The sequence below is a fragment of the Microcebus murinus genome, chromosome 2, assembly GCF_040939455.1.
Source record: "Microcebus murinus isolate Inina chromosome 2, M.murinus_Inina_mat1.0, whole genome shotgun sequence".
Lineage (NCBI taxonomy): Eukaryota > Metazoa > Chordata > Mammalia > Primates > Cheirogaleidae > Microcebus > Microcebus murinus.
The window spans coordinates 68306499-68322217 of record NC_134105.1 but is presented as its reverse complement, the minus strand read 5'-3'; the positions used below and the strand labels follow the sequence as shown (position 1 = coordinate 68322217).

Sequence of the window (15719 nt, the reverse complement as noted above, 5' to 3'; positions counted from 1 at the left end):
TCAAAGAGATGAAGCTGCTGTTTTATAAAGACTCTTCCCCTAATATTTTCAAAGAGCTCTGTAGGTTTAGTCATTATATCCATTCTAATCAAATTCTTTGAAAGCTTATCTTCTGCTACCGTTTCCTACAGCCTTTCTGCAAAGCAACTGTTATTTGTAATCAGTAGAGTGGTGGTGTGTGGGTACCACCACAATCGGTAGAGTGGTGGTGGTGTGTACATATACATAACAGTTACAGTTCTAACAGTCTTTTAAAAGACCATTTTTAAAAGATCTCAGCTTGACAATGAATTGTTTTAGTTTTCAAATCAGAATATTTTGCAATGATTGTGCAGTGGGTTTCCTAAATTTACTCTTCAATTCAAGAGAGGTATGGCTTTTTTAGTACAAATAAGTTAAATAGATACCATTTGGGGGTTATAGATGACAGAGGCTGCTTTATTCTTTTTGTGTTGGATAATATTGCAGGAAGATGTTGTTGATTAAAGGGAGAGTTATATATATTAAGGTTGAAAAAGAGGAATATTTTCAAGGCTTTCAAATTTCCCTAGAGGGAGATGGGATTTGCATTCCAACCTTGGTTTTCTTCAAGGAAACCTGTTTGCTTAAATTCTCAGGAAATGTGATTGGACTCCTCTGTGGACTGAGCTATAAGAGTCGAGAGGAACCCCACCCTCAGGAAGGGGCCTGTCAGCATGTGGAGTGTGTGGTGATGGTTACATTGGGGATGGAGCCTGGCGTGATGGAAGGGTTGGGGACCAGAATTCCTAGAACACAAGCACATTGAACCCACCTGCCTCTGTGTGAATGGGGTCTGGCTTCCCTCTCCACGGCTCCCACTCACCCAGCAGAGCAGACTGAGCCAGCCCTGCCAGGAGGCGGCTGTCCTTGGCCAGAGCCAGCTCCTGGCTCCACGCAGCCTTCCAGCCCAGCCAGCATGGCCACGGGGGCCTTGGATTTCATCTCCAGGTGCTGACAGAGCCCCTTCACTAAAATCATATTTTTGCACCTGGTAATTGGATCATTTCACAGTTGGTGGGTTTCACTCACAAAAATTATCTTCTAAAAAATGAAGTCCAATGTTATCTTTCATGATTTTATGTGTGGGAACCCTACCCGGTAAAAGCCACTGGGAGAAGCTTGGTTAGAAAACACCAGTTCAGTTGTCTGATCCACTCCAGATCTGACCACACCGTTCTGAATTCTTTCTTTTGCAGAAACTACAGATAGCTGTTTTTAAAATAAATATTGTTTGGGAATGGTCTTGAGTTTATGAGCATTTCCCTGCAGATAATCAAAGTAATCAAATATTATTTGTAGAAGGAAACCAAAATCACAGTCACACAAAGACTGTGACAACATGAGTGATTTTCTTAGAGTAAAAGATTTTTTAAAAATGTGTATTTTTTTCCATACCTTGAAGTAAATTCTATGCACATATGTCCTGACATAAGCAAACTCAACTGTGAATATCAACATAAATAAATTAAAGGTTTATTTTATTTGCTTTACTAATTTACATAAAGAGTTTATTCCTATCATAAGATTCAGGAAGAATTTGATTCATTTAAAAATGTAGCTTGCAAATGTTTTTTTTAAATTATTGAAAAGCACTTTATGCATTCAGAAAACTGTTTTAAAATGTAACTGAACAATTTAAAGAAAAATAATAAACACTGTGTACTTATTACATAGATTAAAAAATCAAAACTGGCCAGATAAAATCTGTACCCCCATAATATGCCGGGAGAAAAAAAAAACTGGCCAGACGCAGTGGCTCACACCTGTAATCCTAGCACTCTGGGAGGCCAAGGCAGGCGGATCGCTCAAGGTCAGGAGTTGGAAACCAGCCTGAGCAAGAGCGAGACCCCGTCTCTAGTAAAAATAGAAAGAAATTAAATTTCTTTCTATTTCTAAATTTCTAATTTCTTTCTATTTCTAAATTTCTAATTTCTTTCTATTTCTAAATTTCTAATTTCTTTCTATTTCTAAAAATAGAAAGAAATTAATCAACTAAATATATATAGAAAAACTTAGCCTGGTATGGTGGTGCATGCCTGTAGTCCCAGCTACTTGGGAGGGTGAGGCAGAAGGATCACTTGAGCCCAGGACTTTGAGGTTAATGTAAGCTAGGCTGATGCCATGTCACTCTAGCCCGGGCAACAGAGTGAGACTCTGTCTCAAAAAAAAAAAATCAAAACTTAGGAGATTGCTATAAACCTCTCCTCAATCACAGTCCTCCCAACAGAGGTAACTATTCATCTGAATTTTATGTCAGCCCATTCCCTTGTTTTTCTTTATAATTTAATCACCTGTGTATTTCCTCCAAATAATATAGTGTTTAATTTTGTCTGTTTTTGAACTTTATGTAAATAGAATTATACTTTATGTGTGACTTCTTTTACTTCATATCACTGCGTACTATATTCCAGTGTATGAATATATCCAATGTATTTATCCATTCTACCACTGATTTCCATTTGGATTATTTCTAGTTTAGTCCTATTATGAGCAATTCTGTCTGCAATTAATACGTTTAAATGTATCTCCAGGGTCACAAGTGCAAGAGATTCTCTCAAGCAGATATTTAGGAGAGGAGCTAGGTTATAAGGTACATAAGATTTTTAGCTGTAGTTAGTAATGCCAGAATACTCTCCAAAGTGGTTGTTCCTATTTATGTTCCCACAAGCAATGGATGAGAGTGCCCATTTTGCTACATTCTCTCCAACACTGGAAATTATTTGATTTTAGTTTTCTCCAGTGTAGTAAATATGAAATGGTATCCCATTGTGGTTTTCATTTTTATTTTCCTGATTACCAATGAGCTTGGGTATCTTTTCAATGTTTATGAGCCATTTGTGTTTTCATTCATTCAGCCAATGTTTGAGTACCTCCCAGTGCCTGGCACTCTTTAGGTTTCTCCTCCACTTCTTTGAAATTCCTGTACCTATCAATTGCCCGGTTTTTTTTTTTTTTTTTTTTTTTCTGTTGGGTTGTTTTTCTTTTTCAAGCTAATTCTTCATAGGTTCTGGAAAAATCCTTTGTTGGTTATATGTATTACAAATATTGTCTCCAAGTTTGTGGCTTGTCTTTTTACTTTGTGGTATTTTTTGATGAACAGATGCTCTTAATTTTGACGTGGTCAGCTCCTTTCCTTATATTATCTTCTGAAAGGTTTAGAATTTTGCCTTTCACATTTAAGACGTTAACTTCCACTGGGAATGTATTCTTGTATATTGTGTGAGGAAGGGATCCAATTTTATTCTTTTTCTCCTCCCCTCCCCCCCTCATGGAGTACTAACTCTCCTGGCATCTATAATGTTCTGTTTGTCATGAGTTATGTCCATACGTATATATGGAATTATTTCTGGATTTTCCCTTCTATTTCATTGTTCTATTCATCTGTATGCCCATTCCACTATACCACTGTATTAATTAATTAGTCATAAAAAGAAAAGGGTAATAATTGTTTTGAAAGTTAAATGTATAGGCTGGGCGCAGTGGCTCATGCCTGTAATCTTAGCACTCTGGGAGGCCAAGGGGGGAGGATAGCTTGAGGTCAGGAGTTGAAAACCAGCCTGAGCAAGAACAAGACCTCATCTCTACTAAAAATAGAAAAAATTAGCCAGGTGTGGTGGTGCATTCCTGTAGTCCCAGCTACTTGGGAGGCTGAGGCAGTAGGATCGCTTGAGCCCAGGAGTTTGAGGTTGCTGTGAGCTAAGCTGACGCCATGGCACCCACCTGGGCAACAGAGTGAGACTCTGTCTCAAAAAGAAAAAAAAAAAGTTAAATGTATAGTGCTTGACACATGTTAAGAACTCAATAATTGTAGCAGGAAAAACATTTTAAACAATATCTAAAACTGTAGAGAATTAGTAAGCATTCAAAAGATATAACCACTTATTTTTGCATTTGATCTGAGTTACCCTGCTGTCTAGAGACTTCAGAAAAATACACATTCAGTCGTTATCTTTGCCTTCTTCTGACGTATATAGGAAAACATGAAAGTTGAACTCATCCTCACTCAGCAGTCTCTTAGAAAGGTTAAATGAAGGAGGTTTGACTTCAACAGTTTGTCCCTCTTTTAGAGTTGAGTTTTGGAAGAGAAAATGATGCTGAAAGAATAAAGAAGCATATTTGGGAAAGACTTTAAGTGATAAATATCTAGAGCATCCTATTTTCTACACCTTGTCTCTAATTCCATATTTTGCTTATTATAAACTACCTCAGAATATTTATAAAATAAACCCATTTATTTGATAAAGTAGAGGGAAGTGCCACATTTTAACTGTTACTGAAAGAAATGTTCTTTGCTCTATTGGTCTTGGACTTCCACAAAGTACTTGATTCCAGATGTTAAATTGTTTTTTCAGAAGCCTTGTTAAAGTGCCAGAGCATTAGATTTTTGAAGGCATTTCCAAACCCGAGCTGATTACCACAACACACAGGAATCCAAACTTTCAGAGCTCAGCTTTGGCTCTGAAGTGTATCAGCAGCTGCAGAAAATATGTGCAAAGGCACAGGTTCACAGGCCTGGGATCCAGTGTCCTTATATGGTAAAACTATAAGTAAATTTCCTTTACTTCCTGGTTATTGGAGATTTAGCTCAGTTGTTTCAAGCATACTAAATTTTCTTGATTCTATTAAAAATAATAGTAGCTTGATAATGGTAATAGTCATGTAGCAAGCTGGTATGCATCTTCTATTATTATGTAATGTTATAGATTTTTTAAAATGTTTTAATTTTATTAATCTATGAAAGTATTCACAGTGATGAATTTATTTTGCATTTTTCTCTAGCTGTATGTTCCTAGAATACATTGGCAGAAAAACCTTTCCTCAAAACATTTTATACATATATTTGCACTTTTCTTGAGAGGTCTCACCTTTCCCCACAGAACCAACTTTATGCTTTTACAAGCATAAAGAGTAAGAAAGTCCTCTCAATAGATGCCTTCAGCGTGATGAGGGCAGGAAGAGGTGTGATTAGGAGGAAACAAAAGGGAACTTTTGAGCTATACCATACCAATTGGTAGCATAGAAGAGGGGAATACTTAGGTGGAAGAGAAATAGCCAAGCAAAAGCACAGAGTCAGTAATGACCAAGAAATTGCCGTCATAGGAAGATGGTCTTTCCCCTAGTGGAGGGGTCATTGTGGTTTGTTATGAGGGACTAGCTAGAAGAGGCAGGTGAACAATTGGTAGAATATCCTGAAAGATGAAAATCATGGTGTTCCAACAGCAGACTAATTATTTCTGTATTCATTTGTATCACTTAACAAATAGCATTAGAGCATTTCATATGATGTAGGAGACTCCACACTCAATAAATTCCTGTTGTCAGATGCAATTGAAATATAAAGATAGTTTATGGTAAATGAGAGACTATCCCAGGCCTTAAAACAAAATCTTTCAAATGTTTTAAGTTAATTTTTAAAAAATATATTCTATTTCCTGCCATTGGCACTATGCCTGGAATTTGGTACCTGTAGGAAATTTAAAAAATCAGTCCAATGTTTTTTTCTCTCCTAAGCTTCACAAGTATATTTTACATCGGTTGGATAATCTAGTGGAAGCTCTAATGATTTTAGTGGAGAAAATTCCTTCAGGCCTGGGTAGGGTTTTTATTCCTTTCTAAATCCTTTTCCAGCTATTGATTGGCCTCCACCGTGCTCAGGCTGAGGTGTCAGCTGACCTTTCCCTAGTTTCTTAAGATTCCTCCGTTTCAGAGCAGAAGCCTGCATGACCAGAATACTTGTAAGGAATGCACAGTGGCAGTCCCCAGGGGGAGCCGCCGAATGGCAGTGAGACACAGCGTCCACCCTCATATGGCTCAGCAGTTGGCATCATGGCAGCTACCAGGAGCTGCAGATGTCTCTTTCACAGTCTTTATATTTAGGGCCCAATAGAATTAATTGTCTGCTGTCCTGGCATCTGTATCTAGACAGATGTGTACTGAACAGCCATTTTGCTAAGAGCTGAGGAATCCAGAAATGAAAGATGCAGTCCCTGCCTGCAGATAAGCTCACGCAGTTTAGTGAAGGAGACAAACAAGGGCGGCACAGCATGGTCATGAACACAGCATCAGTCCCCAGCAGGGTCAGTGTTTACCTCATCAGGCAAACGAGCATCCTACTTAAGGCAGGCCTGTTGTCTTTCTAATTGTTCTTTGAGTTCTGTGATTTCTTCTGTTTGTCCTACTTGACCTTAACACTTGTAGTTTGTTTTTAAAATATTATTCTAAGCTACTTACTGCAATTGTTCCGGTGTTTAATTTATTTAGTTCAAGCGATTCATAACAATTTATTGCTATTCTTAGTCTCCTGCCTCTCTGTCAAATTGTTATTGGTCTGTTTCATGGAAGACAGGGGTCGAATGTTTTCATGTGCCCTGCAGTGTTTTGTGTGATGCTGTGATAAATTGTGGGCTAGACTAAGACTAGGCGGTCTGGGTCCCTGCCAAGGCACTCAGTCAGTAGATCGATGAAGAATACCTCTGGGTAGAACTGGGTCTCAAGACATCATCTCAGCCCCATGGATGAACGATGCTGTCTTCAACATCCTGGGCCCTCTTTGATGCTGACTCTACCCTTTTATAGTGTCTCTTTCCCTCCCATCATCAGTGCCTGCTCCTTATTGGTCCCATATTCCCCAATGTTTGTACATTAGAAGCAAGGGGACATTTCTCATTGGCTTATTTACTTTGATATTCAAGCAGAGAAGCAAAAAAATTAATTCTTTATGAGACAAAGTTAAGTAAAATTGAGAATCAACATGTTCTTGGGACTAGGTCACGCCAACCACTACAAAACTATCTTCAAAAATTTTTTCAGATTATGCATTCTAAACTCAATCACACTCAGTACCTAAACCTAAAAATATTCTATATTAATCTCATTTTCCCTTTTCTCAAAAAGAGGTAAACATTATTAAATTCTAAGGAAATCTCTTTAGATCTATCTTTTCAAAATCTCCATCGTTATATATGTAAGGAGAATTGTTACGATTACAATAGACTTTGGATCTTCCGAGTTAACTTTCAGTCCCACAGATTGAGAAGGGCCAAGGACTAGTGGAGCAATGAGTCATGACCGATAACTTAAGTTTTGACAAAAACATTAGCATGGGAGCTTCACGAATGGCTACTAACATGGAGAATTTCCTTATAAGCAAAGTGGAAAGCTCATGTGTACATCACAAATAATACTGGAACAGCATGAAGTGCCATCGAAGTGGTGAATGTAAACTGCAGAGGGAGTGCAGAAGTACGTCCCTGCTGTGGGAGTTAGGTAGCCCTTCACCAAAGAGGTGGTGTTTAAGCTGGGTCTAGAATGATAAGTAGGATTTCCAGGTGGAGAAAGATTTGAAAGATATTCTAGGCAGCATGTGTAAAAGCATAGAGGTGTGGCAGAGAATCTCCACAGAACAGTAGGAAGTTTGATGTGATGAGAACCTAAAGTAACAGTAGGGAAATTGGGAGGTTAGACTGTGAATACCAGGCTTAGACGATTATACTTTGTCTTCTGTTGTAGTTTAGGGGAAAATAGTGAAGATGTTTCATTTGGGCAGTGACGTGATCAGATCTTGCTCTGTGGGGATATCTCTGCTATAAATTAGAAATTCAAACTACTGAACTCAGGGAAACCACTTAGGAGCTCCTGCAATAGTTCACACCAGAAATGCTAAGAGTCTGGAATAACTGTGAGAGTGGAGGGGAGGGGGTGAATTTGGAGGGTCTTTAGAGTTAGACGGTTAGCTCCATCAGGGCAGGGACCACATGTGTTCTATTCAGCTGTGATCCATAAAGCTCTCTACTCTTGTTGTGATCCCCAAGCTGACATAGCCCCTGTCTTGCAGGATCCACATCCTTTCTACCTTACTACTCAGATTTTACTGTCCCATGTAACAAGCCCACTCGTTGCTTCTGCTGCTGACATAGATTGTCATCAGTGAAGAAATAAAAAAATTAAACTAGATGTCCTCACTCATTTATACATTTCCATACACTTTTTGTTCTATTTGTCCATCTAGTTTATGCCAGCAGAAGAGCTATAGTTTTAGTGGATGTGTGTAATTTACCCCATTGCAGAAAGTAAGCTGCATACCATGAAGTACTTTTTAGCAACTTTGAAAATGAAGTCGATTTTTATATACAGATAAGGAAAGATTTCCAAGAACGTCTTTATTTTATAAAGTAAGTTATAGAACAATATGTGGCAGTATATTAAACAGAGGAAAAACAAATCAAATTATATATTGTATATGTATTCATACAATCATGTAAATGCCCAGAAAACAGTATGAAAGGGAATACCCTAAATTCCCAAATCCATAACAGTGGTTACCTCTGGGAGAAAGACTAGGAGTAGAGGGGGTATCTTCTAGTTAATCCTTGTTTGAGTATTTTACCACAAAAAAAAAAAAAAAAAAAGGAGAGAGAGGAGAGAAAGATGATGAGGAAGTAGAGGAGGAGGAAGTAAAGCAGACAAAAGCAGAAAGCGTAGCTATTTTAAGGCAGAAAATCCCTTGCTCTGTGCCTACGTTTGTCAAGGGCAAAAGAAATTGGGAAGTATTTCTTGGTCTAACACTGGGAAAGAAGGATTTGGTTTCAATGGATTATTTTTATCATAGGTGCTGAAGTTGTGAGTGGTGAAGTAGTGCAATGGATCTCATACCCAATTTTAAACTAAAAAATCCATATTGTGAACCCAGGCTTGCCTTTGAAGAGCTGTGAGCGCAAGGCAGCAATTCATGTCCATGATCTTCCAGTTCTGAAGCAAGAGAAATAATACTTGCCCTAAAAAGGATGTTGGAGGAGACAAATGACAGATGTAAACAAAAGAGCCAAACTCGTTTGAATTTTATATAAATATAAAGATATAAAGATAGGATGTTCCAGTATAATCTCTACATGTACGCATATACTGACAGACACTAGCTATCTGTTACATAATGTTTACCAATTTTTTATTTTATTTTATTTTAGCGTATTATGGGGGTACAAGTGTTAAGGTTACATATATTGTCCATGCCTCCCTCCCCCCTCGACTAAGAGCTTCAAGTGTGTCCATCTCAATGTTTACCAATTTTAAATGCGCAAATTATTGTTTAGGGTAACCTTTCATAATCCTTGGGTCAATATTACAAAAAAAAAAAACCCAACAATCAGTTCTTTCAGTTTCCAATTTCAAAAAGCCTCCTTTCAGATTAAAATTAAATAGGCAACCATTATTTGTAGTGCTTAAAAACACAGTGGCCTCCCCTTGGAAATCTCCAATTAGTAGACACCATTGTCTAATTAGGTGAAAATGATAATCTAAGAAAGTCTATTGATTGTTATAAAAGCAAGATATTATAATTCAAGCGTGTTTCCAGATGCCAGTGAATTGCTGGAAAGCTGCAAGTTTAACTTTCCGCTCTGATAGAGTTTTAAAAGAGGTCAGGGTACGTTTTACCATAGTGTCTAGCAATGTGAGTGTATTCAGACCTTTTGGCAGACATTCCTGCACACGCAAGCTAAATCAATGAATCATCCATTGTTGGCTAGTTCCACTCTCAGTTGCTAAGAGATTTTTCAAGCATACTGAGGCTTTATTCTACATGGTCTGTAAAAAGGGCAAAAATGTATTAAATTTTAAAATGTCTCATCTTTCCTAAATTAGTAATTAAAACTTTGCCCAGAACTTTAATATTGGGGCAATGAGAAAGTCTATGCGCAGCTGGAGGACTTTCTACTTGGGAAAATACGTGAAAAAACTTCCTGTTCATAACTCTTCAGAAATATGTGTGTGGAGGAAATGGAAACATTTAAAAAGTGGACACAGACACTAAAACAAAAACTCAACTAGCAAGGCCTAAATTCTTTTAAAGAAATATAATGTGTGTTTATTCTTATATATTTCAAATGAAGGGTTTTTTAAATTTTTATTAAATATGCTCTAATATCCTTGTTTCTCTGAGTCTTAGAGACCTTCTTTGTAATTTAGCATGTTATTTTAAAAGTTTAATATAATAGTTTTTAAATATAAAAATTAAAAACTACCATAAAAAAGGAATGTAATTTATTTTCAGCTTGCTCTTTATGAATGTTTAAAGTATATTGTTCCCTATAGTTAATGACAATGTATTTTATACTTGAAAATTGCTAAGAGTAGATTGTAAGTGTTCTTACCACAAATAGATGATAAATGTGTGAGGTAATTAATATGTTAATTAGCTTGATTTAACTACTCCATAACATATACATAGTTCAAAACATAATGGTATATACCATAGACACAAACAATTTTTGTCAATTAAAAATAAATAAAATGTTTTAAATAAAGTATATTATCTTCTATAACTGCGGTCCCCATCCCCTGGCCCACGAGATGGTACCACGCAGCAGGCTAGCAAGAAATCTTCATCTGTATTTACAGCCACTCCCCATTGCTGGTATCACTGCATAAGCTCCACCTCCTATCGGATCAGCTGCAGCATTAGATTCTCATAGCAGCATGAACCCTACTATAAACTGTGCATGCAGGGGATCTAGGTTGCACGCTGCTTATGAGAATCTAATGTCTGATGATCTGAGGTGGAGCTGAGGTGGTGATGCTAGCGCTGGGGAGTGGCTGTAATTACAGATTGTCATTAGCAGAGAGGTTTGACTGCACAATAAATGTAATGTGCTTGAATTATCCCAAAACTATCCCCCACCCTCAGCCCGTGGGAAAATTGTATTCCATGAAACCAGTCCCTGGTACAAAAAAGTTTGGGGAGCACTATTCTATACATGAAGTATTCATTCATGAATATTTCAAATTTTAAAATATATAGTAGTTTTATTTATGTTCTTTTTGGACTTGGTGATGATTTTACATTATTGAGAATCCCATAATTTATTATAGAGGTTAATATTTCATTCTGATGAGAGGAAAGGAATAATTTGGACCACAAATTTAAAAAGAAAAAGAGGCCAAGTATAACATAACTTAAAAACAAGATATTTTTAAGTTTATTGAATTCAGATCTAATAGGAAAGTTTCTCTTCTCTATTCTTAGTTTCTCAAGATAAAATTCTATTTCACAAATCCTTCATGAGGACTGTATCATATTCTGAAAAAAGCTTTTGAGATAGACATGGGTTTTGGAGTGGGACAGGCCTGGCCTGTTCTAGATGGTATGACCTTGAGCAAGTTACTCTGCCTCTTTGGGCCCCTCTTTCCACATCTGTAAAGTAAACATAGTCATGCCTACCACCCCAGGTAGTCATGGCATTCAAGTGAGGAAACATGTTAGCCCTGGCAACATGGTGGGGCCTGGATAAGTGACAATTCTCAACTTCTCTAAACTCTGTTCATAACTCTATTGGAAGCTAATATCAGTATGCTCTTAAATGCTCACAATCAAGCCCTGTTTGTTTTAAGTTGGCAACATAATGTTTTGTGTTACTTTTTATGTCACAGAGACGTATTCAGGTGAGTGAGTGAGAACATTCATCTCGTGGGGTGCTTTGGAGTAAGAGGACATGGTCTTGCGCCTTGCCCTTCTTTCTTGCAGAGAAACAAAACATTTATGATTCTTGGGTCCTTGCCTCCCCTGTCTCTCCAAGGTCCTCTTTTTCTTGCAGAGGACTCCACCTTCTCTAAGACTTCTGTCCCAATGTGCCATCTCCAGTTTACTGTTCACTGCTATAAGGTGGGGCTTCCTTAGGGCACTTTATATCCGGCCAAGGACCAAGCGTTTTCACAGCTAAACGCAGAGCAGGGAATGGAACTTGCCTTGGTACAGACCCTGCTGCTGATGATCCAGGACATTACTTTTTAAGACTTTAAACCAAGCTTACAGAAAAATAAGGAGTGACTCTGTTTATACACGTAGGCTTCCTGACACCTGTGTTTGTTTAGAGGAAATATCTCCGTGTCTGTACTAACAACCTCATGATGCACTCCCTTTATAGAATCAAGTACAGTGTTTTTACAGTAAGTTTTTTAAAGCAGGGAAAAACAAGATCTTTTCCTCAGGTGTTTGGCTACTGCTCTCTGTAATCTCAGATTAAATCCTATTTCTTTTAGGTAATCTTTGTTATGTTAGATTGTAGACCCAACAGCATCACACCCAGTTGGCCTATCTGCGGAATTAAACTGAAGAGAATTGTCAGCATGTCTCCTCTCTGAATACAGTAGTATGAAGTGGCAGCTATAAATAGAACTGAAAGAGAATCTCGTGGCCCTCCATAAAAAAGGTAAGGCCTAATACAACTAAACAGTGACATCAGCCAAAGAACATGTCTGCCCTTTTCAAGAAAGAAGATAAAACAGGGTGGGAAATGACACAGTGAAGATGTAATACTCAGGCTCTCCTAGGGCAGATTGTAGAGTTGGTATTCTCTGGCAAAAATGAAGCAAAACAGGCCGGGCGCTGTGGCTCACGCCTGTAATCCTAGCTCTTGGGAGGCCGAGGCGGGCGGATTGCTCAAGGTCAGGAGTTCAAAACCAGCCTGAGCGAGACCCCGTCTCTACTATAAATAGAAAGAAATTAATTGGCCAACTGATATATATATAAAAAATTAGCCGGGCATGGTGGCGCATGCCTGTAGTCCCAGCTACCCGGGAGGCTGAGGCAGAAGGATCACTCGAGCCCAGGAGTTTGAGGTTGCTGTGAGCTAGGCTAACGCCACGGCACTCACTGTAGCCCGGGCAACAAAGTGAGACTCTGTCTCAAAAAAAAAAAAAAAAAAAAAAAAAAAAAAAAAAAAAAATGAAGCAAAACAAAACCTAAAGGAAAGAGGTTTAGGTTTAATGCCTAAAGAAATAGTGCTCCCTCAAAATAAAATTGGCATAAACTGACTCAAGTTGCAGTGGTGGGTTTCAATGAGAATACTACATAGAACAACTCCTGTGGCTTTCTGTTAAGAGTTTCACTTTGTAATTGTAACTTTTACATAACACAGCTTGAGAGAGAGAGAATATGAGAGGGAGAGAATATGAGAGAGACAGAGAGAATGCGGGAGAGAGAATTTCCCTCACTTTTTAAATCACAGCTCAGAAGTGTGTTATAAAACACCAAGAACGGAAAAGCCATTATGTGGAATATAAAGAAATACTTGAGTCTACAATATCATTGAACTCTTGGATTCAGTTTCAGCAGACATGCTCTGTATTCCCACAAGAGTCTGGAAAATTAACTCCTTTTTTTTTTTTTTAGTCTGGAGTTGCAGTTAGTGTTATTATTTGCTCCATGGCTCAATCCAGGTCAGACTGTTCTTCAGTAACACAGGTGGATGTTAAAACAGGGAATCTGTTGAAAAGATTGCGGAGGAACTGCTTCCCTAAAGCGGTTTTGGATGGCAGTTTGATGGCAGTCAGCTATGGTAAGGACAAATGAAGCTTAGCGGTACCTTACAGGATGTGGTCTTTCAGGGTTTGTCACCTGCAGTCCTATGGGCAGAAGTTTCACATATAATGAGTCATTATTAACTGGTGGCATTCTCTAAGAAGTGGATTCTAAAAATGGAAGTCATGGAGTACTCAATACTTGTGAATTGTAGTGTTGATCTGCATTTTTCTGATTAGCTTTATTTGTGAAATATATTATGTAGTTCTTAAAGGGAAATTCCACAAACCTTTTTTTGTCTTTTGTGTGGGCTTAAATATATTCTAGAAACTTGTTAAAAACTAGTTATAGGAAGATTTCTTATCCTATTAAGAGTGGCAGAAGGAAGAATATAGTTATGATTTAAGATATAGAAAATTGTTTATATTAATTAATGTGTTTTATTGTTAGGAATTACGTTGTTAAAATGTAACAATTAAATTTTGCCAAGAGTACAGTATGTATTCATTTATAAATAATCACACAAGGAAAACTATATTTTAAATGATCTACCCATAGGATTTTTTTAGTAAATGACATAAAATAGACTGGAATATCCATTTATTTTAACATCTATGTTAAATTCCAGATTAGTGGTCTAAAATAAAATTTGAATGGATACATAATTCAGCATTAGGGGGAAAATAGATTGTTTTCCAACTAACCATAGACATAATTTTTTCTTTTGTGAATAACTTATTTTCCCCTTAATAAGCTTAGGGCTTGCCTAAATTTATTAAACTCTAGCCAGCCTTGAGAATCCTTTGTTCAGAAATGTTCAATGTTGTATTGACTGAGGAGCAACTTGAGGGTTGAAAAATAGATCAGTATTTCAGTTTCTGACTATTTTTAAAGTAAAGTGCTGAGAGTTCCAATTGAAAAATTGCAAGTGCTCCAGGACATTGTGCCTGGAAATAAGATTCCTGAAGAGTAGAGCTTAGGCAGCCCTCACAGAAACGAGCCCTCGAGTACATTTTCAGTACAGTGTGTCTCGCACGTTTTGAGTGGTTCTTCTCAGGTTTTTCTTGGATCTAACTATTCTATTTTGTTTTACTTTTTTTTTTTTTTCCTAAAATGCAGTTTGGTACATCTCAGAGTTTACATGTCCAAGAGAAAAATTCCCTCAGACTTGCTATCGTTACTCACCAGATCAAACACTAGCAGCCCCTCAGGGAGGGTCGCAGTCCACGGCCAACACACACAGATCCCTTCTTATCACTTGAAACAGACACTCCTCCACCAGTGCTTACACAGCTTTTTTAAGAGAGCAGGTATCTGTTGAAGTTAAACTAATATTTGGAGCAAAAAGGAGAATTCTGAGAAGATTTTTATTAGTTAGTTGTGTTTTCCAAAAGTGAAACTTCCATCAGTTGTATTTACCAGAAAACCTGTACAGTGCTTTTATATTAGTGTTTGTAACTGAAATTATAGATTTCTGCAGAAAATATCAAATTAATCTGAGGCTAACATTGTGGTAAATTCATACATACTGTCTTTTCAAAATATTTTGTCTATAAAAATAATTTGACAAGTAGTCCTATTTACACTGAAAGACTGATTGAAGAAAAAAATTCACCCTTAGATCTTGGCTACAAGAGAAACGAGGTGGATGTTTTAAAAGACTATACTTTCAGGACACATTAAAAAAGAACTAGGTGCAAAACAGTTTATGAAAATGTTTTCTTTCAAGTAAAATAGTAATAGTGCTTCTTTTTAAAAAATTTACATATAACTGAATCTTATTGTACAATTGAATGATAGGAATTTAAAAATTGCTTAAAAGCTGCTTCTCTTAAAATTCAGGGTAAGATTAAATTTCATTCTCATTGCAACCCTTTTTCCTCAGAGTAAATATTAACCATGCTATTCTTTCTGTGCTATTTGGACTGTCTTTCTTTATCTGATTTATTTACTCATTCTCTACTGCTTCCAGAAGATAAATAAATCCAGGTAAAAAGATTTCAATAATGGAAGATCTTACTTTTCATGAATTTCTAGTTTTCATAGAATCCCCCTTTTGCTTTGGAGCTATAAGTTCTTGGAAAAGGATAGTTCTCTGTAATTTTATTGTTAGACTATGTCAACATAGTATATTATCACAGCAACTATTAAGTACTGAACAGCTGTTTCTGCACAGCACGAAAATCATTTTTTAATGATGAAAGTGAGTGTTAGTCTAATGTACTTAGAAGTGTTCACTTTTTAGCCTTATGTCCTGGTATTGTTTACATAAAGTTTTAGGAACCTTAGACATTTGTCTACCATGTCTTTCAAGATCGTAATCACATTGTGGGCATAGATCATATCTCTGCTTACATTTTTATGGTTTTCATTTATGCACCATCATGCTGCAGAAGGCATATCA

At 37.1% G+C, this 15719-nt stretch overlaps 1 protein-coding gene across 5 annotated transcripts in view; it reads left to right on the top strand.

The window, feature by feature from the left end:
• The window catches only part of DDAH1 (dimethylarginine dimethylaminohydrolase 1), a 230125-nt gene that overhangs the window by 144738 nt on the left and 69668 nt on the right, over positions 1-15719 (top strand). Inside the window, exon 1 of one of the 5 annotated variants that reach the window (XM_012747559.3) lies at positions 12055-12224. The exons of the other annotated variants lie outside the window; for them this stretch is intronic. The gene's annotated coding sequence lies outside the window, so the exon portion shown is untranslated. Of the gene's footprint in view, positions 1-12054; positions 12225-15719 lie in introns of those variants that run through there. 5 annotated transcript variants of the gene reach the window in all.